At 40.2% G+C, this 26,826-nt stretch overlaps 1 long non-coding RNA gene across 1 annotated transcript in view; it reads left to right on the top strand.

The window, feature by feature from the left end:
* LOC140633546 (uncharacterized) overlaps positions 1–24,632 on the top strand; it is a 115,309-nt gene extending 90,677 nt beyond the window's left edge. The window contains exon 3 of the long non-coding RNA XR_012031129.1: positions 24,337–24,632. This is a non-coding gene — a long non-coding RNA (uncharacterized lncRNA). The remainder of the gene's footprint in view (positions 1–24,336) is intronic.
* Positions 24,633–26,826: the final 2,194 nt, after the last annotated feature.

Raw genomic sequence — 26,826 nt, 5'->3', positions numbered from 1 at the left:
TCTTTCATCCATTTTGAGTTTATCTTTGTGTATGGTGAAAGAGAGTGGTCTAGTTTCATTCTTCTGCATGTGGATGTCCAATTTTCCCAGCACCATTTATTGAATAGACTGTCTTTTTTTCCAGTGGATAGTCTTTCCTCCTTTGTCGAATATTAGTTGACCATAAAGTTGAGGGTCCACTTCTGGATTTTCTATTCTGTTCCATTGATCTATGTGTCTATTTTTGTGCCAGTACCACACTGTCTTGATGACCACAGCTTTGTAGTACAACCTGAAATCTGGCATTGTGATGCCCCCAGCTATGGTTTTCTTTTTTAATATTCCCCTGGCTATTAGGAGTCTTTTCTGATTCCACACAAATCTTAAAATAATTTGTTCCAACTCTCTGAAGAAAGTCCGTGGTATTTTGATAGGGATTGCATTAAACGTGTAAATTGCCCTGGGTAACATTGACATTTTCACAATATTAATTCTTCCAATCCATGAGCATGGAATATTTTTCCATCTCTTTGTGTCTTCCTCAATTTCTTTCGAAGGTGCCTGTTGTTTCTAACTGCATTCTCTAAACCACTGCTGAGGCTCTAAAGATTCATCCTTAAGTTATTTCGATGGGTACTCCATGGCTCTCCCTGACCCCCCCTTACTTCTTTTTCCCACCTATGACAAGATTACCAGATTAACCACCTTAAAATGCCCCTTTCAAGATATCCCTTCAGCACACAAACATTTTTACCTGTGGCCTACTAGGTAGAGGCTGGAGTTCAAAGTCTTAGCCTGTAGTTCAAGGCCCTGCACAGTATACTCTCAGGACACCTGGCTAGCTAGCTTCATAGCTTCAGCCATTCATCTATGATTCTAGCCAAACTGAAAATTCTCATCTCAGTGCCTCTGCCCATCCCAGTTCTTCTGGTTGGGTTTTTTCCCACACCTTCTTCTTTTTTTTTAATCAAAATCTTATATAACCTTTAACACATTAATGGTTAACACAGTAACATTAAAATGTTCCATTCTCTGGAAGCCTTTCCTAACTCCTTAATGCCTAGAGTCCTTTTCTTGTCTTTTATATTGCTTGTGGTCATAATTTCATTTCCCTATATTATGTAATATTTGATTTTAAATATTGACTTGACTGTGAGATCCTAGGGGCATGAACCAGAGCAAGTTGTCCATGTTCATGTGCCTACCATGTTGCCTAGTACAGAGTTCTGCACAAAAATGAACAAAATAATTGATTTATTGATTGATTCTTCCTCTTACCAGAAGATCTACCATAACAAAAATTTTGATGGATATAAAATATGACTTTTAGAATTAAAAAATATATATTTTTACATTCCATTCAATTTCTAAAAAAAAAAAGTTCACCTAATTATAAAGTTTACTCACAAACCTGAAAGGTGCATCTTAGCCCAAAATTAAAGGACATAAATATATAATAGATATAGAAGTTTTTTGTTTTAGGGGGTAGAGTTACATAGAATATACCTATAATATAAGCTATGCCATAGAAAAGCTGGTCCTCTTTAAAGAATATTAGGTTATTAACTTTAAAAAGAGCAAATATCACCTCTTTTGGCTTATGTTTTAAAGCTGGAAAGGTAAATATTAGAAATAAATCTTCCACTTGAAGCTGTTTGGGTAGTAATGAACTCTATTTCCAGAAGTTAATAAATGTAAAGTCTGTTGAATGTTTTGTTTTCCTGTATTTTTAAGCACAGCTCCTCCTTGAATGAATGCAATTCCACGAAATTTCTTTTCCAGGAATAGAAATGACCTGTGACTTGTAAAATATGTAATCCAGAAAATATGGGAGAAGAGAGCCCTACCAAAACCAGTCATACAGCAGCCTTTCTCCCTAGCCAGGCCCTGAGTGTGGTAGGAAGGACTTAAAGGTGCTTAGGAGAATCGGGCTTGGACCTCAAATCCTATCACACACAGAGAAATTTAATGTGAAGACACCAAATTTGGAGGGCCTCCAAATCTCTGGCTAACATAAGCAAAAACCCTATTGATATAAAGATTTTAACATCTACGTTAGCTCTGTTGGACATCAATTCAAAACCGATCAATTTAGCCAAGGGCATTTGCTTTCTCTGACATATCTCATTCCAGAAATGTAATTAAGCCCTATTAGCTGAAAACAGCAACCCTTGAACTTGCTAATTTTTTTTTAAACAATTGTCCACAGACTGGACACAAACTGTTTTTTCTAAAGTGAAAACAAATGTCCACTTAGGAAGACTTAATGTACTTAAGGATCAATTGTATTCTGAAAACAATTTACCCTAAGAGGGACTAGATTTTTATTTAACAAAATGGTCCGATAATGGTTTTAATAGATTGGAAGATAAATAAGCATTAAGTAGTTACAAATAAAAGTAATTCATCTAATATTGTTTCTCAGGGACTACAGTGCTTTACAAGAGAAAAAAATTCAAAACAACACATTTATAGGTACATCTGTCTTTTCAATAGAACTATTAAGTGCAAATAGTTATTTTCTGATCAGTATTACCACTACTCCATCTAGTGTCCAAACTACAAACAACAGCTAAGGAGAGATTTTTCACGCAAGCCCATCTCTCTGAATGCCATTTTATATACTTCATGTTTGGAAAGTAGTTTACTACAAAGAATATAAAGCACTGACTGTTTGTACATAAACTATTAAGCACTATAACATTTCACAGTGTGTTAAGGTAATTAAGATCTCGTGCCTATAAAATATACAAACTATAAAACAATTTTTTAAACACAGGTAAAGCTATTTTTTTTTTACTTTTTAAGTCTTTTTACAAGAGTTTGTAAAAGTGAAAGTAAAGATAGTACATTGAGCTGTAGCTAGGATTCATGACATTCATAGACTATACAACCAGAATGGGGGGATATAATTGGCAAATATAAAGTCAAATGGAAAAATATGAAAATATATGCAAAAGAATAATTCAATTGACTAGTTGGAAATACTTTCAAAGTTCCAAATTATTTGGATGATAATTTGTTTATTTGCCTAATTATAGCTCTTAATTATTTCAAGTGGATATCTTGCTGTAATTAACTAGCCAGTAAATATTGATAAATCTGGGATCCCTGGGTGGCGCAGCGGTTTAGCGCCTGCCTTTGGCCCAGGGCGCGATCCTGGAGACCCAGGATCAAATCCCACGTCAGGCTTCCGGTGCATGGAGCCTGCTTCTCCCTCTGCCTGTGTCTCTGCCTCTCTCTCTCTCACTGTGTGCCTATCATAAATAAATAAAAATTAAAAAAAAAATATTGATAAATCTAATGTGACAGTCACATCTAGCTATTCTGCAAGGTAAAGACAAATCTGGCCAAATTCCACAGATCCCCATTAAAAGTATTAATTTTTACATTTTAAAAAGTTTTTTTTTAATATCATTCTATTAGTAAAAAAACAAATGATGGAAGGCCAGCTGTTAGAACTGACATGCTATCAGAAAGAATGCATCATTTTGGGGGAGTTTTTCAATATTGCTATTGAGGAGGTCCTGGTTTGTTTTGGAAAATATTTACATCAAATTTCCACTGCAACTAACTCTAGCAGCTGCTACTTTTTAAACATCATTAAAAGAACATAAAAATATTTTGAAGTTTTTAACATGTCTTCAAGAATCATTTTATGAGTATTGGTAAAATGATTCAATCTAAATGAAATGCAGGTAATCATAAAAAGAAATTTTGAGTAAATGTAACATCTATTCAGTGATGAAAAAGAAAAAGCAGCTATAATTTTAAAAAATCTAACTGAATTCTATAGGTGCTAGTGGAGAGGTATAAAATTTACTTGTAGAGCTAAAAGAAGACATGTTACAAATGGGTATTTAAGGTAGTGTAGAGAACAGACCCTAAGGTGACCTCCTGATGTCCATGCCTTTGTGTGGTCCCTACCCTTGAGTGCAAATGGGACTTGTGAATGGTTTCTAGCCTAGTCCCATTAGCCAGTAGAAAATGGAAAAATGTCACTTTCTGATATGTTACACTATATAACTCTGTTTTAGCAGGTGGGAGTAAGAGGTTCTCCTTCTTGGTTTAAGGAATTGAGCAGCCATGTTGAAGATGCTTAGTGGAAGCAGCCTTCAATCAACAGCCAGCAAAAAGCTGGGACCTTAGCCATACTGTCCTAGGAAATGAATTCTATCCACAAGCCAAATGAGCTTCGAAGCCAACTCTGCCCCAGTCAAGCCTCCAGATGAGAACACAGCTTAGCTGGTGAGCCTGGTGAGACCCTGAGCAGGAAACCCAGTTGAGCTGTGCTCAGACTTCTGGCCCTTGTAAGCTGTGACTTGTTTTACCTGCTAAGGTTGTAATTTGTTATGCAGCAATAGAAAATGAATACAGGTAGGATGTTAAATAAAATTGACAATTCTATGGTTATTGAAAACTAGACCCAGGTCTGAGTCTGGTACAGAGTAGGTCCTCTGAACATAGCTAAATGGATGTATATCCTGTACAAAAATTAGAAAGCAGGTGAGAGTTTAATGCATAGTTCCAAGGACATCATAATCTATTTGAGGAAAAATGGATATGTAATTAACTATGAGGAATAACTAAAATAAATGTTAACACAAGTACAAGTAACATGATTGCATACACAGAAAAGAGTCTGTATCAATAGAAATCTTTCAAGCTACAGAAAACCCAAATCAAAGCTACTTAGAAAAAAAAGATGGGGTTGTAACTTATTGTTTCACAAAGTCTGGAGGCAGGGCCAGCCTTATGTTTAGGTGCATCCATCCTTGAGCTCCAAAATTCTTTAGGCTCTTTCCTCCTAAGTATGTCATTTTCAAACTTGAGCAAGCTGCCCCTATGTTGACAAATATGAACACAGGGGTTATAGTATACCATACTTCTCTTCTATAACCCCCAGTAAAAGTCCCTATGTTTCTAATTGACCTGAGTTGGATCATGCACACACCCTTCAACCAAGCTCCACAGCCAAAACTATCTAAAGCCAGTTAGAGCCCAGATCTGGAGCAAACCATGGATCATTCCCTCTAAGCCACATGGTTGATAATGCCACAAAGAGATGGTTTCCCCACAGGAAAATCTGAGGGTAATTAGTGGGATTCAAAGGAAATCAATGCTCAGGTGGTCACCAATAAATGTTGACCATAGGGCCCTACTAATTCTGAATGGGAAAATTATCACAGATGTAATGTATATTGAAATACAATGTATAAAGAAATTACATATATACCCAAGCGAAGGATATATGAAAACATCCTGTACTCATTTCACAACAATTTTATAAAGATGAGATTATTTCAGATTAGCAAGTTAAAAACATTTCATTTCTTATTCTGGATTACATATGATGGAAGCCAAACTTCCACTGATTAAAGAAATCAGGTTTTTAAAATAGAAAAAAAGATTTGTAGTGGTAAAATTGGTGAATTTCAAAAGAAAATAAACTATTGTTAGTTTTTGAGCCTATAACACACACACAACACACACACACACTCTTTCTCTAGTTAGAATATATATATGATATATATATCAGATATATATCATATATATATATATATGATACATTTGATGGAAACATTTAGACTCTATAGTTTCAGCCCAGAAACTTTCTAGTTCACTTCAATGTTGAGCTGGATATATTGATTGAATTGACTAGAAAACTGGCACAAGGGTCAGAGAAAGAGATATGATACCAGGAGTTCAGCAAAAAGCTGAGGTGTCAGGATAAAATCTGAGAGAAGAGAGAGGAATTTAAGCCAGTTAGGAACTAAATTGCAGAAGAGGAATGTTAGAGAAATATCAATGGGGAGAAAAGAATTTTTTAGCAATAACAAAACCTAAAAACAAAGAAAAGTCTAAAAGATATTGCCTCTATTGATGAACCAATGTTTCATAATTAATCAAGTATGATAAATGGTAAGAAATCATCTAATATCTCCTACATAAATAGTTCCCACAAGGTAAAATTAATTTTCAAAGAATATAAATAGAATATTATAAACAGAACATCAAAACAATACTGAAATGAGCAGTCCTAGGGAGAATGGCTGATTCCAGGATGTGGGCAGGGAACACAAGATGAGCCTGAATCATCACATGGTGCTAGAAAATAAGGAAATGATTTCAGAAAATGATGGGGCATTCAGAAGAACACAGGAACCAACGTGAATGAGCTCTCAATAGCCAAATACACAACAATTCAGGCAACAAAATAAGTAATGATAGCAATGGCTCAAAACATGCAGATTAATAAATAAATATCCATGGTCTATATTGATACAAATAAATAATTGAATGAATAATAAATAATTCAGAAGAAACAGCTCTTCCTTACAGTGTAATTCCAATTAATAAATGTAGAAGGCATGACAGAAATAGAAAATCACCACAAGGCAAGCACCCCAATAATAACTGTTGCAGGTAAAAATTATTCAAGGTCATTAGTGGAATAACTGGCTAAATGTGAATAAGATCTATAGGTTTGTTAATAGTGTCTGATCAGTGTTCATTTCCTGGTTTTACCAATTGTACAAAGGCTTTATAAGAGGTTCTCATTTGGAGAGGCCAGGTGAGAGGTACATGGGAACTCAACATACAAGTTTTGCAACAGTTTAATGTGGATAACATTATTTTAATTAATTTAATTGATCTTTCTGGTTTTTAAAATTTTATGGAAATAATATGAATATAATTTGCTTCTTCAGGTCTCAGGGTCATTATGATAAATATTAATCACCACCTTCAGAGCCATTCATCACTTAGGTTAAGAAAATCAGGGCAATCATCCTCGACCTGCATTTTAGAGTAGGAGGTGGAGTACAGGGGAGGGCTTTGCGGTTGAGAGGACTCAGAAAGCAACAGCAGAGCAATAAAGCTGACTGTCAGCTGCTGGAAGTAGTTGCAATGACACCCACTCAGCACGGACGTCCCCCTACCAGAACAAGTGGATGGATCTAACAACAGCTCTGCTAATTGTACATATACCTCTTTCTGGCCACCATTTTGTAGACCTATTTCCCACCATAGTTTTCTCTAAAGCTGTTGCTAAAGGGGTTAACTTCCAAAACAATGTGTGGATCTTAGGGAGGAGGAGCAAAGGGCAGAGGGAGAGATAGACACAGGAGAGTGAGAAGGGGGTTGACACACCTGGTGTGGGATGCCAGTCACCTCCTCAGGAACAGCTCTGGTAGCTGTACTGAAAAAGCATAAAAATGCCAAACAGTAGAAAGCTATAAATAGAACATCTCAGCTACATTTGAAATGCAATTTGGATGTTACCACACAAGAATAATGTACATTGTCGATGTTGCTGATAAATATGTGACTTCTCATCTCATAATTTAATGTCCAGCATACTTAGAGAAGTCAAGTATCACACTAGACAGAATGACCATGAATACAAAGCCATTTGTGGTTAGGGCTGGTGGATGGTGAAAATAAAGAGCCAATGGGGCTCCACGTGTGCTTTTAGACTGATGGCAATATTCCTTCTGAATATAAGCTCAACACATTTTCATTTTAAAACTGTCAGCTATGCCCATAATATTTTATTTTATTTTTTAAAGATTTTATTTTTAAGTAATCTCTATACCCAAACTGGAACGTGAACCCACAACCCCAAGATCAAGAGTTGCATGCTCTACTGACTAAGCCAGTCAGGTGTCCCTGCCCACAACATTTTAAATTCTTAAATGTCATGATACCACAAATGCTAATCTTTGGTCAAATCTGATGTAAGCCTAATATACTTAATGCAAACAGAACAGAAAAGAATGAGAAAAACATTCCAATTGACCTCAAAGGATTGGAATGGGGCTTTTATTGTTTAAGTTCCTGTGTGTGTGTGTGTGTGTGTGTGTGTGTGTGTATTCCTTCTAAGTCATTTACTAAATTTAATGCAAAGCACTGGGAGTCAAAAATAAAAGTCGCCCTGTCTGGTGGAGATCTCCTTTAATAGACATTCCATCAGATAAGTTAGCAGATAGAATGTTTCTCAACCCTTCAGTCATCTGAATACCACCTCTTTCAGTTTTGCTATATCTGCATGCCAATTATACTTTTATTTCTTTCGTATTTCTCTTTAAGTCACTTCATTTTCACCAAAGTTATTTTAGAAGAAATATTTCTGTAACCACTATGAATGGAAACAGAGAATCAGTTGCCATAAATAGAAACAAATTATAAATGTAAATAAATATCTAAAATACGCACAAGTCTATCTATGGACCACATAAAATTATCTCACATACCACTGGTGGTATGCATGCTACAGTTTGGAAAGTACTTCAGTATAATCTAAAACAAATATAGACACATCAAATTCTTAAGGATTTACTCTCTGCATACAGGAAAAACTTAAAAATCAAAAAATAGGTGGAGGCCATTTTAGAGATGGAAGTGCAGTGGTCAGGAGATATTGGACTGTACTAATAGCAAAAAAATTCCCAGATCTCATTGGTGTGACACCACCAAAATGTATTTCTCAGTTACACAAAGTCCACTGTGGAGCCAGGTATCTCTCCAAGGAGATTGTCCTCACGTGACAAGTCAAGGTTGAGGTCAATGGAGACTTCATTATCCTGAATTTGCAGCCTCCCAGTTGATGAGGTGAGGAAACAAAGTCTAGAGAGTTAGACACAAGCTTCTCACAGCCTCGGCCCATTTGTGACACAAGTCTTTCCCTCATAGCTCACTGGCTGGAATTAATCACACAGCCCTCCCCAACTGCAAGGGAGGCACGAAAGTGCAATTGCTTCTCATGGATATGAGTAAGCACTAGAAGTCCCCACCAAATATGGGTTGGGAAGACTAAGAGACTAGTCCAGAAGAAACAATCTCTAGGGAGAAATGCATCTGTGAATAGAAATAGAGGAAAGAGCCGAGAGAAAGAACTGAATGGATAAGAGGTATTTTCAGATCATATCTGCAGCTCTGATTAATAAAATCCTAAATGCACATATTGATATATTCTACTGCAGAAACTCTGTAATCACCTCTTCAATGGGAAGATAAATGTACACAATTACTATATTTACATGCATAATTATCTTCTGCTTATACCTTAATTCAGGTCAACATGCATCTACTGGATTCCTACAATGTGCAAGAAACACACTAAGCTCTAAGCACGTTCAATCTAAAATATAAAAATAAAATGACATTTGAAGAAGATTTTACAAATCATCATGAAAATATCAGAAACATTTGAGATTCTCAGCTCCATTTATTTTTTTTAAAGATACATAGATTGATTGATTTTGAGGTGAGGGTACAGAGGGAGAGGGAGAGAGAGAATCTGAAGCAGACTCTCCACTGAGCCCAGAGCCCTATGTAGGCCCATCTCACAACCCTGAGATCATGACCCAAGCAGAAATCAAGAGTCTGACACTTAACTGATAAGCCACCCAGGTGCTCCTTAACTCTGTTTATAAAGAAATCAGAGTAACCATTCTTTCAGTATTTATTGCATTCTGGATTTAACACGTCAGCTATGCTTTAGCAATTCCCCATTCCTTATATATGGGGAAGGGGATGTGGAAAAGAGCACTTTTTCCAGAAAGTGCAGCTCAAGAGCTGTTTACTGAGCCTCTTACTCTGGGCTAATAACTGGGGCACAGTTGTAACTGGGGAACTCCTGTCTCCCTAACCTTCGGACTCTGCTTTCAAGATCCAGCCTGTGATCAACAGGGAGAATGAGTTTCTATAACCTTACTCACTGCATTGAAACATAGATATGAACACATTATTTCTGAACATTTATTTAGAGTTTACAAAGGCCCTATAAATTCATTATTTCATTTCATCTCTGTAACAATCCTCTGAAATAAGAACTATTTAATGAATGAAGGACAAAACCTGGAGAAGTTAGGGAATAGGCCTTTGAACATACTTCTAGTCCCAGGCCTGGGACACAATTCTCCTGACTCGAGTGTTCCTTTACTACCCAATAGATTCATCTTGCTCCCCAGAAAGAATTCCTTGAATATTATGGATGTTTAAAAAATTGAGGTAAAGGAAAATATATAATAACAAAAAATAAGTGTTCATGATATCGTAGTGAATGAAGAAAGAGTAAAATTTTATATGTGATCACAATGACATGAAAAGATGCCCAGTGAACTGTAGCAAAATTCTCTAGATGGCATTAAGAGAGCACTGGGACTGCTGATATCTTTTTTTTTTTTAAGTTTTATTTATTTATTTGAGAGAGAGAGAGAGAGAGAACATGCAAGCAGGGGGAAGAGGCAGAGTGAGAGAGATAGACTTTTTTTTTTTTAAGATTTTATTTATTCGGGCAGCCCATGTGGCTCAGTGGTTTAGCACCGCCTTCAGCTCAGGGCGTGATCCTGGAGACCCGGGATCCAGTCCCACGTTGGGCTCCCTGCATGGAGCCTGCTTCTCCCTCTGTCTACCTGTCTGTCTGTCTGTCCATCTCTGTATTATTCTCATGAATAAATAAAATCTCTAAAAAAAAAAAAAAGATTTTATTTATTCATGAGAGACACACAGAGAGAGGCAGAGACATAGGCAGAGAGAGAAGCAGGCTCCCTGAAGGAAGCCAGATGCAGGACTCAATCCCAGGACCCCGGGATTAGAACCTGAGCCAAAGGCAGACATACTCAACCACTGAGCCACCCAGGTGCTCTGAGATAGTCTTAAGCAGACTCCCCACTGATCAAGGAGCCTGATGTGAGGCTCCATCTCACAACCCTAAGATCAGGGCCTGAGCCAGACACTCAGGCTGCCAACACCTTTCTAAAGGTAAGGTTTGACACTTAATGCTTCTTTGTGCATTTTTTGATCCCCTTTCCTTTTCTCCACCCCTTTCAGCCTAACTTAAACCTCAACTCAAATTAATTTTCAAAAGCTAGACTCAAGTAAGCCATATCTATTGCTTTCAAAATGACTCCAGAATATTTTCTAAGCTAAAGCCACTGGAGTGCACATAGGCCATGAATTTAATAAGTGAAAGTGTCATAGTGACAAGGGTGACAAATTTGGCAGAGACAGAATAATGAGCACAACCTAGGGATTAGGAGGAACACAAGCGCTTGTTTGCTAATAGCTTTAGACAAACAATCAGCAGATACATTTCAAAGGGAAAGTCTGAACCAAATGGATGGATCAACCCTATTTAGATCCTGACGCAAGCCATTGAGACAACTGGGGAAATTTGAACACTGACTGAATAGTTAATGATATTAATGTTAAAACAAATTTTTAGTGCAATAATGGTTTTGTGGTTTTGTTTTTCTAAAGAGTTGTCATTCCTTAGTGTTACATGCTGAAATATTTACAGGAAAAATTATATGGTGTCTGGAATTTAAAATAATCTGAGTCGGGGGAGGGGAAGGAAAGAGGCACACAGAAGAACAAATTGAACTAAGTAACCATTGAAGCCCAGGTGATGAGTACAAGAGGGATCATTAGACAATTCTATCTACTTTTGGTTATGTTTAAATTTTTCTAAAAAAGAAGCTTAGGGGCACCTGAGTGTCTCTGTCCGTGGAGCATCTGATTATTGATTTTCAGTCTTGATCTCAGGGTTGTGAGTTCAAAGCCTATGTTGGGCATGGAGCCTACTTAAAAAATAAATAATTAAAATGTAAAAAATTAAAAATAAGCTTAAAAATAGAAGTCTGCAACATCTGTAGTATAACTATAGTTTTTGTCTCACCAGCATCCCTTTCTCCTTTCAAAAAATAACCGCTGCCCCCACTATGCAGGAAACTGGCCCCCCTCCATTTGGTTCTGTTAGGACCAGCAGCCACCATCCACAGGTGTCACACCAGTGACCCCATCCATGAGACTTAATCGGGCCTTACCAGAGCACTTGGGATTTTATGTGTGGCCCTGAAGAGAGAGAAGCTCTGACTTTTCTCTGGGATTTCTCACTAAGACGATTGAAACCTGGAGTTTCTGGTGACCTTTCTCAAGATTTCTCCATCTCACAGTAGGAGAAAATGAACCCATCCCAACACTCAGAACCAAGAGAGTGGGGATGAGGCAGGGTGGGAGAGAGACTGGGGGAGAGAAAGAGAGGAGAACAAAAAGACAGGATGACAAGTTTTCGATCTCTGGATCCAGTGTCCACTTCCAACCAAAGTTACCTGCTAAGCAGGGAGCTACTACAAAGGCTTTCAATGCCAGAGGCTGACCTTAGTCTAGATCTCTTACTGGAACTCCACACTCAAATAACTTTGCGGATGTGATTGACTAAAGGAATTGAAGATGGGAAGATTCCCCCAGAGAGCCAGGAGGGCCCAATATAATCATAAGAGTCCCTATTAGAGGAAGGTGAAAAGGTCAGAGCAAGGAATGTGAGGCAGAAGCAGAGGTGGGACTGGAGAGCTTTGAAGATGGCAGATGGCGGAGTGGTGGGGAGCATGACTTGAGGAATGCAGGTGGCCTCTGAAAGCTGAAAAGGCAATGAAACAGATTCCCCTAGACCTTTCAGAGGGAGCACAGCCCTGCCAACACCTTGATTTTTAGGACTTCTGGCCTCCCAGATTGTGAGATAATAAATCTGTGTTGTTTTAGGTGACTAAATTTGTAGTCATTGGTTACAGCAGGTATAGGAAATGGGTAAACCCATTGTCTACTCAACATCTGTCCCTGGGCGTCTCACAGACATCTCATACTCGATGTATCCAGAGTGAACTCCCCATCTTCACCCCAAACTTGCCACATGCACAGTCCTCCCTCTTTTAACCTATGGCAACTTTATCCTTCCATTACTTCAGGCAAACACTTCAGAGCTATCCTAGACTCCTCTCACATGCCATATCACCTCCTTCAAAAACTAAGGTAATTTCACCTTTGAAATGTAGCCAGATCAGGACTCTTTCTCAGCACACACATACTATGCTGCCACCAGCCCATTCTGTGCCACCACCTTGTCTCCCCAGAAGTGTAGCAATAACCTCTACGCAGGTCCTCTTTCACCCTTGTGCCGTTCTGGTCTACTGTCAACATAGCAGCCGGCTGAATCCTTTTAAAATCTTAAGTCAGGTCACTTCTCCACTCAGAACCTTGTATGGCTTTCCTTTCCACTCAAAGTAAAAGCCCATCAGCCGTCTCCTGTCATTCTCCTCCACTCACCTTGCAACCACCATAGTGGCCTGGAAGCAGCTCTGGCCCTGAGGCCTTCAAACCACCCTTGTCTGGAACGCTGGTCTTCCAATTATCTGCTAACTCCCTGCTCTAAGCCTTTGTCCATGCATCACTGTGGCCATAAATCTTACCCTGACCAACTCTACTGTAGCCACGTGCCCCCATGCATACATCCATTGGCACTCCTAAGTTTCCTTTTCCTGCCCTTCTTTTTCCTTTTTCTGTAATACTTATCCATTTTCTAACATATTATATAATGTACATATGCATTATGTTTATTCCATATTTTCTGTCTTTCCCTGCTAGAACCTAAGCTTCATGAGGGCCGAAAATTTGGTCTTGACTTGGACTGATATATTCCAAGTACCTAGAATAATGCCTGGCATATAGTAGTTGCTCACTAAATACGAGTAGACCGAAAGAATGAATATGTGAAAGCTAATCTTAGCTCCGGTCCAGACCCTTGCAACCAGAAAACTCCTCATACGCATCTATTGACCTGAGTTGTCATTCTTGCTAGAAGACCCTGATGGTGATTGATGGTTTACACCACCCTCCTTTGGAGAAAAGGTGAGCACCTCTACTTGTGATCACTGTTCATGCATCTGGATAAATATACGCATCGATATATTTCCCATTATATTTCCCACATTATAAGGGCTTTCATTTTGCTGGGGATGCATTTGTTATTTTTAGGGCTTGTTACGGTTTGTGACTTTGCCATTTAGGTTCTGCCAAACCCTGTGCTTCTGAGAACTGCCATCTGCGGCATTTACCAGGCACCTTGTCCCAGCATTGTGCCTCTACACGATCCAAAACACAGCCACAGGCCTCGTCATCAGCTCTGACGGGCTTCCTCGTGTCCCACACCACTTACCTTTTTCCTTCAACTCTCTTATGGAGGGTTTCCCCCTCTAATGAGTTCCCATAAATGTGTATCAGAGTTAAAAATACAAAATCCAAGCCAAAGATTTATCTGATGTAACAGAGAGCACCATCCAATCCCAGGAAAAAAAGAATATATAAACCACTAATAATTATAACTGTTTATTTAATTTTCACTCTTGACCATTATTTTGATCTATATAATGTTACAACATAGAATAAAACTAAAATTAACCAAGCAAATTAATTTTCTAAGGCATTAAAAAAAAACATTTTTCGGGGGCATTTCAACACCCCAAGTCTGAGTTATCTCAGCTTCTTGGGATAAAATTTTATAGACAGAAGTTTAGTTCAAGGTTGGGAAAAAGCACTTGCTTTTTTATACATGTTGCAGAAGAAGAGCATATGATGCTGACTCTGATAGAAACTTCCTGACTTTCCTGAAAAGTTTCAAGACAAAGAACACAGGTTTTCATCTTTTGCTTGAGTCTATAGCGAGTTGGCTGCAATGTAACTGGTCTACATACTTTTGAACTATGCTGCCTATGTGTCATTGGGACACTTTACTGATAATTCTCTTATATATTTCTTCTCTACTTGTTGCCTTTGTTTCAATTGTGGTAAAATGTACATGATACAAAACTTACTGTCTCAATCATTTTTATACATGCAACTCCATAACATTCAGCGCACGCATCGCTGTTTCCCAAACTTCTGAGTTTCTCAAACAGAAACTATACTTGTCAAATAATTCACTTTCCCCATTCCTCCTAGCTCCTGGCCAACTCTACCTAAACTCCATTCTGCCTTTACAAATGTGCCTATTCTAGGTATCTCACGTAAGTGGAATCATATGGTATTTGTCTTTTTGCATCTGGCTTCTTTTTTTTTTTAACAAAGATATTATATATTTATTTGAGAGAGAGAACATGCACAAGCAGGGGAGAGGGGCAGAGGAAGAGGGAAAAGCAAGCTTCCGGCTAAGCAGAAAGCCTGATGTGGGGCTCAATCCCAGTACCCTGAGATCATGACCTGAGCCGAAGTCAGATACTTAACCACCTAAGCCACTCAGGTGCCCCATGTGTCTGGGTTATTTTACTTTTATATGTTCTCAACATTCATCCATGCTATAGCATGTATCAGAATTGTATTCCAAATGAATAATATTCCATTGCATGCATACACCATATTTTGTTTATATAGCTCTCCATTACCTTCTAGAAAAAAATGGGGTTGATTTTTTTTGGGGGGGGTAGTCAATCTGTTGTTGTTTTTTTTTTTAAGATTTTATTTATTTATTCGTGAGACAGAGAGAGAGAGAGAGGCAGAGACAGGCAGAGGGAGAAGCAGGCTCCATGCAGGGAGCCCAACGTGGGACTGGATCCCGGGCCTCCAGGATCATGCCCTGGGCTGAAGGCGGCGCTAAAGCGCTGAGCCACCTGGGCTGCCCTAGTCAATCTGTTTTTAATGCTTTGGACATATTCCTTCATTTTTCTTTTTTTAAAAATTTATTTATTTATTCATGAGAGACACACAGAGAGAGGCAGAGACACAGGCAGAGGGACAAGCTGCTCCCCTGCAGGGAGCCTGATACAGAACTCGATTCCAAGACCCTGGGATCACAACCTGAGCCCAAGGCAGATGCTCAACCACTGAGCCACCCAGGTGCCCCATTAATTTTGCTTTTATCTTTCATAACCAGATACTGTGACATGAGGATGGAATATGCAAATTTTAACTCTTGAAAACTAAGAGTCCCATTGGAGAGACAGTCAAGTAAACAGATTACTACAGAGGCACTGCGACAGACTACGACAGACTATGACAGACTACGAGACCACAATGGAAAGAATAAGTAACTCTGGCAAGAGGAGCTAATTAGGTTTTCAGTGAGGCAGCCGCATCTGACCAGGGTTTGGAGGGTGACTGGAAACTCTCCATCAGAGAAAGTAGAGACAAGAGGCCCTCAAAGCACAGAGAATCACACATGTTGAGACATGGGGAGAAAAAAAGAGGGCATTTTTGGAGAGCAGGACATAATTAAGAGACCAAAATCAGATAATAGGCTCCCGAACCTCCTTGACAGTCTTAATGGAGGTTAATATCCAAAGAGCCCTGAATTTCCTCAGACTTCATGACCCAGTGGTTCAGGGTGAGATCTCCTGAGTGGTAATAACCCAGCACTTTCTGCCTCACTGTCCCACTCCTGATGCAGGGCTCCTGGGCCCCACCAAAGCTGTCCCATGAATCTGGGAGTCTCCATTCCCACACTCCCACTCCTCTCAGATATCCTACCTTCAAGGTCACTTGATGAGGCATCTCACAGTGCAGCTGTGGGAACACTGAGGCTGTGCCAGAGGCCCTCGGATGTTGCATTCCTTGTACACCTGACTATGTCGGGCGACATGGAGAACTGATCAGCCCAAGGCTCTGTGCATCTCTCCTGCACTCTGGGCCCACCTTGGCACCTGTAAGTTCAGCCCATTTTAGCCTTACAGTTCCTTTCTCCAAAAGGCTAAGACCTAAACCTGGGGGCCTGATGGGTGCCCTGCACAAAATTTCTTCCTGAAAGTTCTCCAATAACCTCTTCCATTCAGTTTTTCCCTCAACGAATATTAATTCACTATCTAATATGCCAATAAAAGACAGAGTTAAAAAGAAGATGGCACGTCCCTCTTCTCATGAAGTTTATTTTATTTTCTAGCCTGTGTATGTGTGGAGGGGAATGCAAACAAGACACAGCAAGGTCATTTTAGCAGGTGATAAATTGAATTATGAAGGGAGGGAAAATAATACAGGAGCATGGAGGAGCATGCCTGATGTGTGCAGAGTGACTGGCCAGGGAAGGTGGAGTTTGGAGTGGGCCTCCAGTGCTCAGCTGTGATGTAACCAGGCCCTCCTGCAAGACACTCTGAGAACAGAAACCCTATGTTCTTACAGCTTACAACCACCCAACCAAATTCACATCACATGGCCTTGTTTCATGTGCATAATTTTCTCTTTTGATCAGAACCTCCAGAAAAACCATGAGAAGACTGACAGCAACTCAACATTTTATTTGTATGAATAGTCTATAAATGTCACTTTCTTAGAATTACAGGATTAAACTCAGAACAGAGTTATGAAACTCCTTTTAAATAGTAACTAGTAGGGATGCCTAGGTGGCTCAGTGGTTAAGCATCTGCCTTCAGCTCGGGGCATGATCCTGGGGTCCTGGGATTGAGTCTCACATCAGGCTCCCCCTAGGGAGCCTGAGTCTCCCTCTGCCTATGTCTCTGTGTCTCTCATGAATAAATAAATAAAATCTAAAAAAAATAGTAACTAGTATTTTTTAAAGACATGTTACATACTAATAATATTTCAGGTTTAAGTTAAATTTTTTTCAACATTCATTTTTATCTCCATATATACTGAAAGCAATAATATGTCAATAATAGAAGGAAAAACTTTTGGCTAGTCATTTTTTAAGGACAACTCCTTGCTTCCTACCTGGTCTATGTCTGATGTGAGGTCACCCAGTCTTTTTGGATGAGGCCCCACAGTGGAGTAATCAGCTCGAGGAAGTAGGGAGTATAGCCTCTGTAGGTATCCTGGATACCTAAGAACCCTCTGCTAGTGATGGAAGGTCTGAGGGTCTTCACGTCCGCCAAGCTCCAGGAGTTTGTAAGCACTATGTGCATGTGTTCATTGAACAGTACTGGAATGGGCCTCTCCATTACTGACAAGCCCCAGCTTCCCCAAGGGAAACCATTCTCAGAGGACCAGAATCTCTTGAGAGGGCAGAATGGCTCACCAGCAGCAAGTGCATCATGCCAAGGTCAGAAGGAAGTCAGTCTTGCTGTTTCTCCTCTAATCTTTGCCTATGTTTGAGATAAGCTGGGCCCATGCCAGGCTGGCCACCCACTAAGCCAAATTGGGTCCAAGACTGATTAACCCAGTCTGGCGGCCAGGCTCAGGAGTCTGGCCAGATCATCACTTAAAGTTCCCTAGGGTACCAACTGGTCCTAAGCCTGGAACTCCTGTCAACTCTTGACATCACCCTCCTCGCACGTCTCACCCCCAGTCTCTCTCTCCTCTCTCTCTCTCTCTCACACACACATTGCATTTTACATTTCAACTATTTTCCCATGGTCCCTATTCTCCCTCTCATTCATGTACCCACACTGCCCCCCTTGCCTGAAACAATCTCTTCTCTCTCACCTGGTGAATGCCCACTTAATCCTTCCTAACTCAGCTCAGATATCCATCACCTCCTCTGGGTGACCTCTCTTGACAATTCCAGTCCGGGTCAGGTCTCCCTCCCATGATAGCCCATATTACACTATGTGGAAAGGCAATGGAAATGAAATTAGTCAGAGATCTGTTTATGTCACAGAAATAAGATCCTAAATATAGGGGCTCGTGATGTCTTATTCACTTTTTCCTGTAGCACCTTCCATGTAGGAGATTCTCTGTCAGGGTTGACCAAATGAAGAAATAAGTAAATGACAGAAACTAAGTAAGACAGCTCAAGATGGCTGGCCAAAACTGAATCAGATTTCTGGTCATTTTTAACTGGTTACTAGTCACATGGTTCATAGATGAATTAGCCCAATTTAAGATATAGAATCAAACACTTGTTCCAGTGCCTAATGAATCAATCAATTGATTAGATCACTCGGAACTGCAGGACTCTTTATAAAGATAGAAAATCTGCAGGATGCTTGGGTATCTCAGTTGGTCGAGTGTCTGACTGTTCATTTTGGCTCAGGTCATGATCTCAGGGTTGTGAGATTGAGCCCCATGTCAGTTCTGCATGAAGCCTGCTTAGGATTCTCTCTTTCCTTCTGCGCTCCCCTGTGGCTCACTCTCTCATTCTCTTCCCCGCATCCCCTAAAAAAAGAAAAGAAAAGAAAAAGAAAAGAAGTCCTGCAATATACTTTTCCCCAGAATCTCTCTCCATGAGTACAGTCATTTAATTATGGGATTGGGTTTAATTTTTTTTTAACTTAGGGAGTTGTATTTTAATAAACAATACTATGCAATATATACTAAAAAGATTTTTTTAATATCAAGTTATTTATTTTCTTAAAACAATTCCCATATACAAGAACTCTACATCTTAATAATGTTTTCATAATAATCCTCATAATTCGTGCTCATTTACTATTGGAAAATAACTGGCAACATTTGCTAGATGGCAAAGAGAGGGAAGAGAAGGGGTTGTCTTACATGCTCATGAATGAATCATATTCAATTCCTTCCTCCATTGTCTCTTCCTACTTGAGACCTAGTATGAGTGGAGGGTGGAGATGAAGGGAGCGATGTCAGGATAGAGTTACCACTGATATACATAGTATCACAAACTAATAAATAACTCATAAGTCTTCCCCTTCTCCCTCTCCTTTCCTTCTCCTGCCATTTCACCCACAGGGTCAGTGACAATTTTGAAACAGGCTGGTCTCACATTAGATCCAGGGAACTTTGGCTATGAATTCATAATGGCCCTCAAGATGTGATTGGAGATGACCCACTTGATCAGACGCAAATAAAAAGCAGATGTCTGCAATGAGAATGTTTCAGCCAAGATCCAAATCTACCCCAAAGCAGCAGAGGACAAGGACACTTGCTCAACTGGAACAGTCACCTACATATTACAGTGGGGGAAAACCTCAATCCCATTCCAGGAAGTCTTCACAGACCTTTAAAGATTAGGTCATTCCTCATGTGGCCCCAGTAAGCCTCCACTCACTCCATATGCAGGAGAAGCCTAAGATGGGCTGGGAGGGGCTGAAAGCTACTCTAACCTGTTTCTACTGCCAACAGTTCCCTGCAACCTTTTTTTTCGCTGGGCTTTGTAATATACCTCCCTTCCTCAGAACGGAGGGAGGGAGAAGCCTAAGTCATACCCACGCATTCCAGCTGCTCAATCATCAGAGAGGAGTTTCTGCACTACCAAGCTATCTGACCACCACTCTCGATCCACAGTTTGCAGCAAGGGCCTGAAGTTTTCTTCAAAAGTCTAAAAATCCAAACACACCTGTCTACTCAAATGCCAGTTCATAAACAAATAGCATTAACTGATTTTGTAAGAGGACCTCTACCTATTCCCATCGTTAAAAAATCTACCATCGTTAAAAAATCTATTCTGCCACTCCAGAATTCACTTATATATCCTCTTTTCCTTCCTCTGCCCAGAATTTTACTAAGAAAAATTATAAAGATGATAAGAATAAAGAAAATAGTGAGCTTCCTCATCTCTCTACCATATGACCTAACAAGTTAAAATGAACATGGAAACATTTAATTTGGTCTTTATAATAGATCTGACACTCATGAGTTTTTTTATTATTTAAATTCAATTAACATACAGTGTATTATTAGTTCCAGGGATAGAATTTAGTGACTCATCACTTGCATATAACACCCAATGCTCATTATGCATGTGCTCTCCTTCATGCATGTGCTCTCCATCATCTCCAGCAACACTCAGTTTGTTTCCTAGAGTTCACATCTCTCTCTTTTTTTTTTATAGATCTTATTTATTTATTCATTCATGAGAGACACAGAGAGAGATGCAGACACATGGGCAGAAGGAGAAGCAGGCTCCCTGTGGGGAGCCTGATGCAACTTCGGGATCACAACCTGAGCCAAAGGCAGATGCTAAAAAAAAAAAAAAAAAAGGCAGATGCTCAACCACTGAGCTATCTAGGTGCCCAAGTTCACATCTCTTATAGTTTGTCTCCCTCTCTGATTTCATCTTGTTTTGTTTTTTTCCCTCCCTTCCCCTATGCTCCTCTGTTTTGTTGCTTAAATTCCACATATGAGTGAGATCATATGATAATTGCCTTCCTCTAGTTGATTTATTTCACTTAGCATAATATCCTCTAGTTCCACCCATGTTTTTGCAAATGGCAAGATTTTGTTTTTTTTGCACTCCAAAGATAGTAATGTAGTGATCCAAAGGGGAACCTGCATCCCAATGTTTATAGCAAACTGTCCATAATACCCAAGCTGTGGAAGGAGTCCAGACATCCACCAACAGATGAATGGATTATGACTTATTTTTTAAAAACCTAGCACTAGGGACGCCTGGGTTGCTCAGCGGTTGAGCATCTGCCTTCGGCTCAGGGCGTGATCTTGGGATCCGGGATCAAGTCCCACATCAGGCTCCTTGTGGCTAGCCTGCTTCTCCCTCTCCCTGTGTCTCTGCCTCTCTCTATGTCTCTCATGAATAAAAAAATAAAATATAAAAAAAAAACTAGCACTATTACTACATATGAACTTAGAAATGTAAGATTTCTAATGCAGATAGAAGATTATTTATATGGTAAAGGGAAGAAGCTAGGTAAAAGTGATTTTAACATTTTGGAGAAAAAGGGTAGATAAATTCTTACTCTCCATAAATAGAGGAAAACCATTATTATTTTTTTTATTTTTAAAGATTTTATTTATTTATTTATTTATTTATTTGAGACAGAGAGAGCAAGTACCAGCAGGGGGAGGGCAGAGGGAAAAGCAGATTCCCCAGTGAGCAGGTAACCCAATGTGGGGCTCAATCCCATGACCCCAAGATCATGACTTGAGCTGAAGTCAGAGGCTTAATAGAGCCACCCAAGTGACCCCAGATCATTTTTTTTAAAAAGCTTTACTATGTTATCATTTCACACCTAAAAATAACATTAACTCCTTACTATCAAATATCCAGTATTTTGTGTACAGTTTGTTTGAATAAGAGTCCAAATAAAGTCCATACATTTTGATTGTACAGCGTCTCTCTTAATTCTTTCCACTGGTACATTCCTGATCTGGGGGATAAATGAAGACATGGGACATGAGGTATAAAGAAGCACCCTAGTCAGTGCAGTGGATGGACCCAAGGGAGATTCTGAGGAAATAATAAGGAAAATGAAAGAAGCACTGGGGAAGGGTGTTCTGGCAGCAACGTGCTGATGGTGCTCAAGGATAGAAGATAGTTCTAGCTTATTCCATGGACCATGGACCTAAATTTGACTGGCTCAAGAACATGGCTTGATTTACATTTCCACTCAACAGGTGTCACCTTCATGTTTTTTTTCGGAATCCAGGCAAAAGAGACTACATGTCTGTGTTTCTAAGGTCACGCCAGACTAGGCCATGTGGCAGTGTCAGTTCACTGGGCATCAAGACCCCGTGCAGTGACAGCAGTGAGCTCCCTCACCATCAGGCCACATCTGTGTCGCTTCCCACACTGCCTCTGACTCTTCCATACCCTTCTCCTTCCTCTTTCCCCAAGCCCCAACCAAAGTGCTTGTTCCCACAGGTGTGAGAGTATAATTAAGCGGATGTCAGCAGTCGGAAACTTGGAATTGGAAGCCTTGGATTTGAGTTCTGCTGGCATTCACTGGCTGTAGGACCCAAGGCAATAGGCTCCCTCTCACTTCCCTCATCCTAGAAAAGGAATAAATAAGAGTCTATCTGGATGCAAGTAGTTATAAGGATCAAAAATGTTAACAGTGAGCTTCTCTACAATACCACAGGGATGGTGATGCTGATGAAGATAGTAATTTACATGCATATGAATGTGAATGACCATTAAATGGCCTTTATCTTGCAGGTAAAGTTTATTCTTTAAAAGGAAGAGTTGTTCAAACCAAATGAATCTCTTATCAGTGAACTCTGTGGAGAGTGTTCAGCCAGTTCCTCTGACCCCCACCCCCCCTTTGTGAGGTGGGGCTGGTCAGGCCCTTTGTTTCTGGCCTCATTTTTATTTCAAAGACAAATGTGGTTTCTAGGAGGAAGGAAGACAGGCAAGTAGCACATCTTCCCGTGTCTTTGGTTATCATTTCCATTAACTCTTGGCACTCAGGAGCATTGGAGATGCCTAGAACCAAAGTCCATATTTAATGTCTTGGGATAAATAAATTTAAGGATTAAAGTCCAGAACGACCAAGGGCTAAACTGTACCCTCATGTCATAAAATTCTGTGTTGAAAAATTCGAATCAGGGCAGCCCCAGTGGTGCAGCGGTTTAGCGCCGCCTGCAGCCCAGGGCATGATCTGGAGACCCTGGATGGAGTCCCACATCGGGCTCCCTACGTGGAGCCTGCTTCTCCCTCTGCCTATGTCTCTGCCTCTCTCTCTCTCTCTCTCTCTCTCTCTCTCTCTCTCTCTCTGCATCTCTATGAATAAATAAATAAAATCTTTAAAAAAATTCTAATCAAAGCTGGAGAATCTGGTAATTAGCTACAGAGAACAGAAACCTGCCTGAGGTTCAGGGACTATGTTGCTTCATTAATTTCTTAAACATCTTGAGTTTTCACTGTCCCTTCTATTACTCGCTCCAGCAATGCACTACGAATTGATCAATTATGAAAAGTAAAAAAGCTTTGGTTTCTTCTTTATTTCTTTCCTTCCTTCCTTCTTTCCCTCCTTTCTTCCTTTTGCTCTTCTTTTTCTAAAAATTGTGAAATAATAGCTTTAAAACATTAGTTTAAATACAAAATGAAAATAAACAAATGTCAACGTGTCCTGAATTCTTCATTGCTTGTGATTGTACTGCATGACAAGAACCCATCCCGAGGTGGTAATTAGATTTTATCTACGAATGGAAGTGGGGGGATGGGAATAGGTGGTAGTGTCAAAATTTCACCAGAACAACAAGGCAATTCACGTGATTAGTTAGACAAAAATTATTCAAACGGTTGGCCAGGTTTACTATCTGATTAAGTAAATTCTGACACTCAGTGAGGTGGCTGTCCATTTTCTTGGCCTCTCTGTGGCCAGAAATTCAGGCATGCCAACTGGAGCAAGAAGGAAAGCAGAAAATAAACGGATAAAGGACACGTAGAACGTCTCTGTTGGTGATCATCATGGTGGAGGACAGAACACACAAGAATGCCCCCCCCCCACCGCCCAGTCCTTTGTCTCCATCCCCCCCACCCCACCGCCCCAAGTTTTCACAGATGGTTATGTGAGTTGCTCCAGAACTAATACAAGGATGGGGGCTGGAGGCAGAGAAACGCGGCAGCAGTGCTGGTGATAAAGCGGTAAGGCTTTTGGCTCCAGCAAACACCTTCCAATCGGCACAGCAACAATAGAAACTTGCTTCAGGCAGGGTCTGTCCCACATTTTAACTGGCCCCTGAGCAAATATCCCCAACTTCACAGATGTTCGCAGTAATCTGACCTGAATGTAAATACATGCTCTTTTGAATCACCTCCCTCCCCCATTAAATGAAGTTAGGGACGCACACCCAGCCAGAAGCGAAGCAGGAAGCCTCCCACACCAGAGAGGGGAGATAAGCATCACAGAAGCGAATGGCTTTTACTGAAGGGCATTTCAAAGCAGATACAGACATATATGGCATATTTGTAAATTCTCTGTCTATAAACAGGTACCTTCACACATCAAAACTGGATTGTTCACCCGCAACAGAAGGTGGTAAGAACAAAGCGAAAGCTACTAAATAGCAGAAAATACTTCCAACGGATACAACAGACAAAGAGGATCATGACCCTTAATACACCGAGAGCTGAGAAAGCCCAGCAACAGAAAAACCGGCAGACGATGTGTGCAGGAAGACCACAGAGAGAAAACTAAAAATAACTAGTCATTAAATGAATTTCACTGCACAAAGTGATATATATGTTTTTTAGCTCCATAACGGTAAGATTAAACACAAGAGCCTTATGATTCTGAATAAAGGTGGTCTTTTTTCAGGCTGCAACAAAAGAAATGTGGAATGTTTACGGACAGGGAAGTACTCACACAAAACATGATACAGGTACACTGTAGCAGCTTCTGCCAGCTTTAAGATGAATCCATTAGAATCACGTATGAACATGCAAAAATGTTCAAGAAATTTTTGAGTAGAAAATGTAGTTTGCAAATGCATATGCTATTATGCATAGCATAATCTCAAATTGGTGAAAGGGAAAAAAAATTATTCCTACATAGTTGTGTGTATTCCCAAGAGAAGTAGCCTGAAAGAACACAAGCTGAATGTGAGAGAATCTAGGCTTTTATTTTATATATATATCTGTATCCATTTAACTTTTTTGTTTGTTTAAGTAATCTCTACACCCAGCGTGGCAGTTGAACTCACAACCCCAAGATCAGGAGTCACATGCTCTACCCACTAAGCCAGCCAGGGGCTCCTTGGTTGAACGTTTTATATTACAAATGTATTATTTTAGTGATTGAGAAAAAAATTTTTTTAAGATCTTATTTATTTATTCATGAGAGACACACAGAGAGAGGAAGCAGAGACATAGGCAGAGGGAGAAGCAGGCTCCCCACAGAGAGCCTGATGAGGGACTCGATCCTAGGACCCTGGGATCATGACCTCAGCAGAAGGCAGAGATGCTCAACTGGTGAGCCACCGAGGTGTTCTCAGTGATGGGGAAAATCTAAACTGAGTTTGCTGAGGCTGGAAAAGTGGAGAATTGTGCTTTAGTCTTCAATGTCAAGGCAAATTGTTGGAGGTGAGATGACATTCTGATGGTTGTCGATTAGCTTAGCCGCACAGTATAGTGTTAACTTGGAGGATCCACTAATTTGTTAATTACTGTCCGTTAACTAACATGCGTGGAAAAGAAGAGGCAGACATGGCCCTGTCCTACATGTGCACTCACTCTTATGCTGATAACTGTGTTAATGAAACAGTTCTCTCCCCAACTTCACTTTCCCCCTTTTCATCAAGCATGACACCCATCTGCCCAAAGATCTCCATTGACTTCCCATCTCAGAGAAAAAGTCAACATCGTTACAATGGTCTACAGAGGCCCATGGCCTCCTGTCACCTATGTGAGTGCACATCCTACCCTCTTCCCTAGGTCCCTCCACCCTTCAGGCCTTTCTTCCGACATAGGACACAGCTCTGCTTCTGGCCTTGGCCTTTGCTCTTCTCTCTGCCTGGAGGGCTCTTGCATCAGCTATCTCCATGGCTCTCACCATCACTTGCCTCAGGGCTTTACTCAAATTTTCCCTCTATCCCAATATTCCCTATCTCCCTCCCCAGCTTTATTATCACCATCTAACATTCTTTATGTGTTTTGTTTATTTCTTGCCTGACAAAGATCTTCTCCCTGATTGTTCTCCTCCAAGCCCCCTTCTTGACTAGGCTCAACCTTGGCCTATAAATATTCGAACACACACTAACATACTTCCTAATAGCTCATGTCTCTAGGAGGACCTTAGCCACTGCCACCCTTTCTTAAAAGTGTCTATCTGAGAAAACTCAAGGCACCTGAAAGAATTTACTATTTGTTCTTACAACACATGAAGACAGGGCCCCTGTTTCCCAGCCTCTGTGGAACAGTAGGTATCTAACGTCAATGAGCACTAGGTAACAAACCCTCACATCCCTGACTCTACTGGACCCTTGGTCACCCCACTCCCTTGCTTCCTCGTTCTGTCTTTAAACTGCAATCACCTCTGTAAAATTGAAGTGGAGTTCAGCTCACACTGGACTCCTCCCTACTGCTGTAGTGTATTACTGATGAAAATCTGACCTTTCCATTTTAACGACTGTCCAGCCTTGCTTATCTTTGACATCCTCCACTGTAATGGAGAATGTACCTGTGGAACACCATTGGTAAATCAACACTTGTGCATGGGTGTAAGCCCCGAAGGCACACTTCGAGGCTGGGATAAGCCCCTCTAAGCTTTTGGATGAAATATCATTGCTCACTTCTCTCCTTAAACACCTGGCAAGTGACAGGTGGCTGAACATCACAGATCACACCAGCCTTTCAAAACTGATCTTCAGTTTGTTTTTAATCCTGATACAGCACCATCTGCTACATGCTTAGGATCATCCAGGAACATGCACGACCAAGCACACAATACTATGCAAGTGACAGATTACTGAAAGGTACTGGGT

This window comes from Canis lupus, chromosome 1, assembly GCF_048164855.1.
Source record: "Canis lupus baileyi chromosome 1, mCanLup2.hap1, whole genome shotgun sequence".
Classification (NCBI taxonomy): Eukaryota; Metazoa; Chordata; class Mammalia; order Carnivora; family Canidae; genus Canis; species Canis lupus.
The sequence above is the reverse complement of the archived record's forward strand: the minus strand, read 5'-3'. Positions and strand labels throughout refer to the sequence as shown.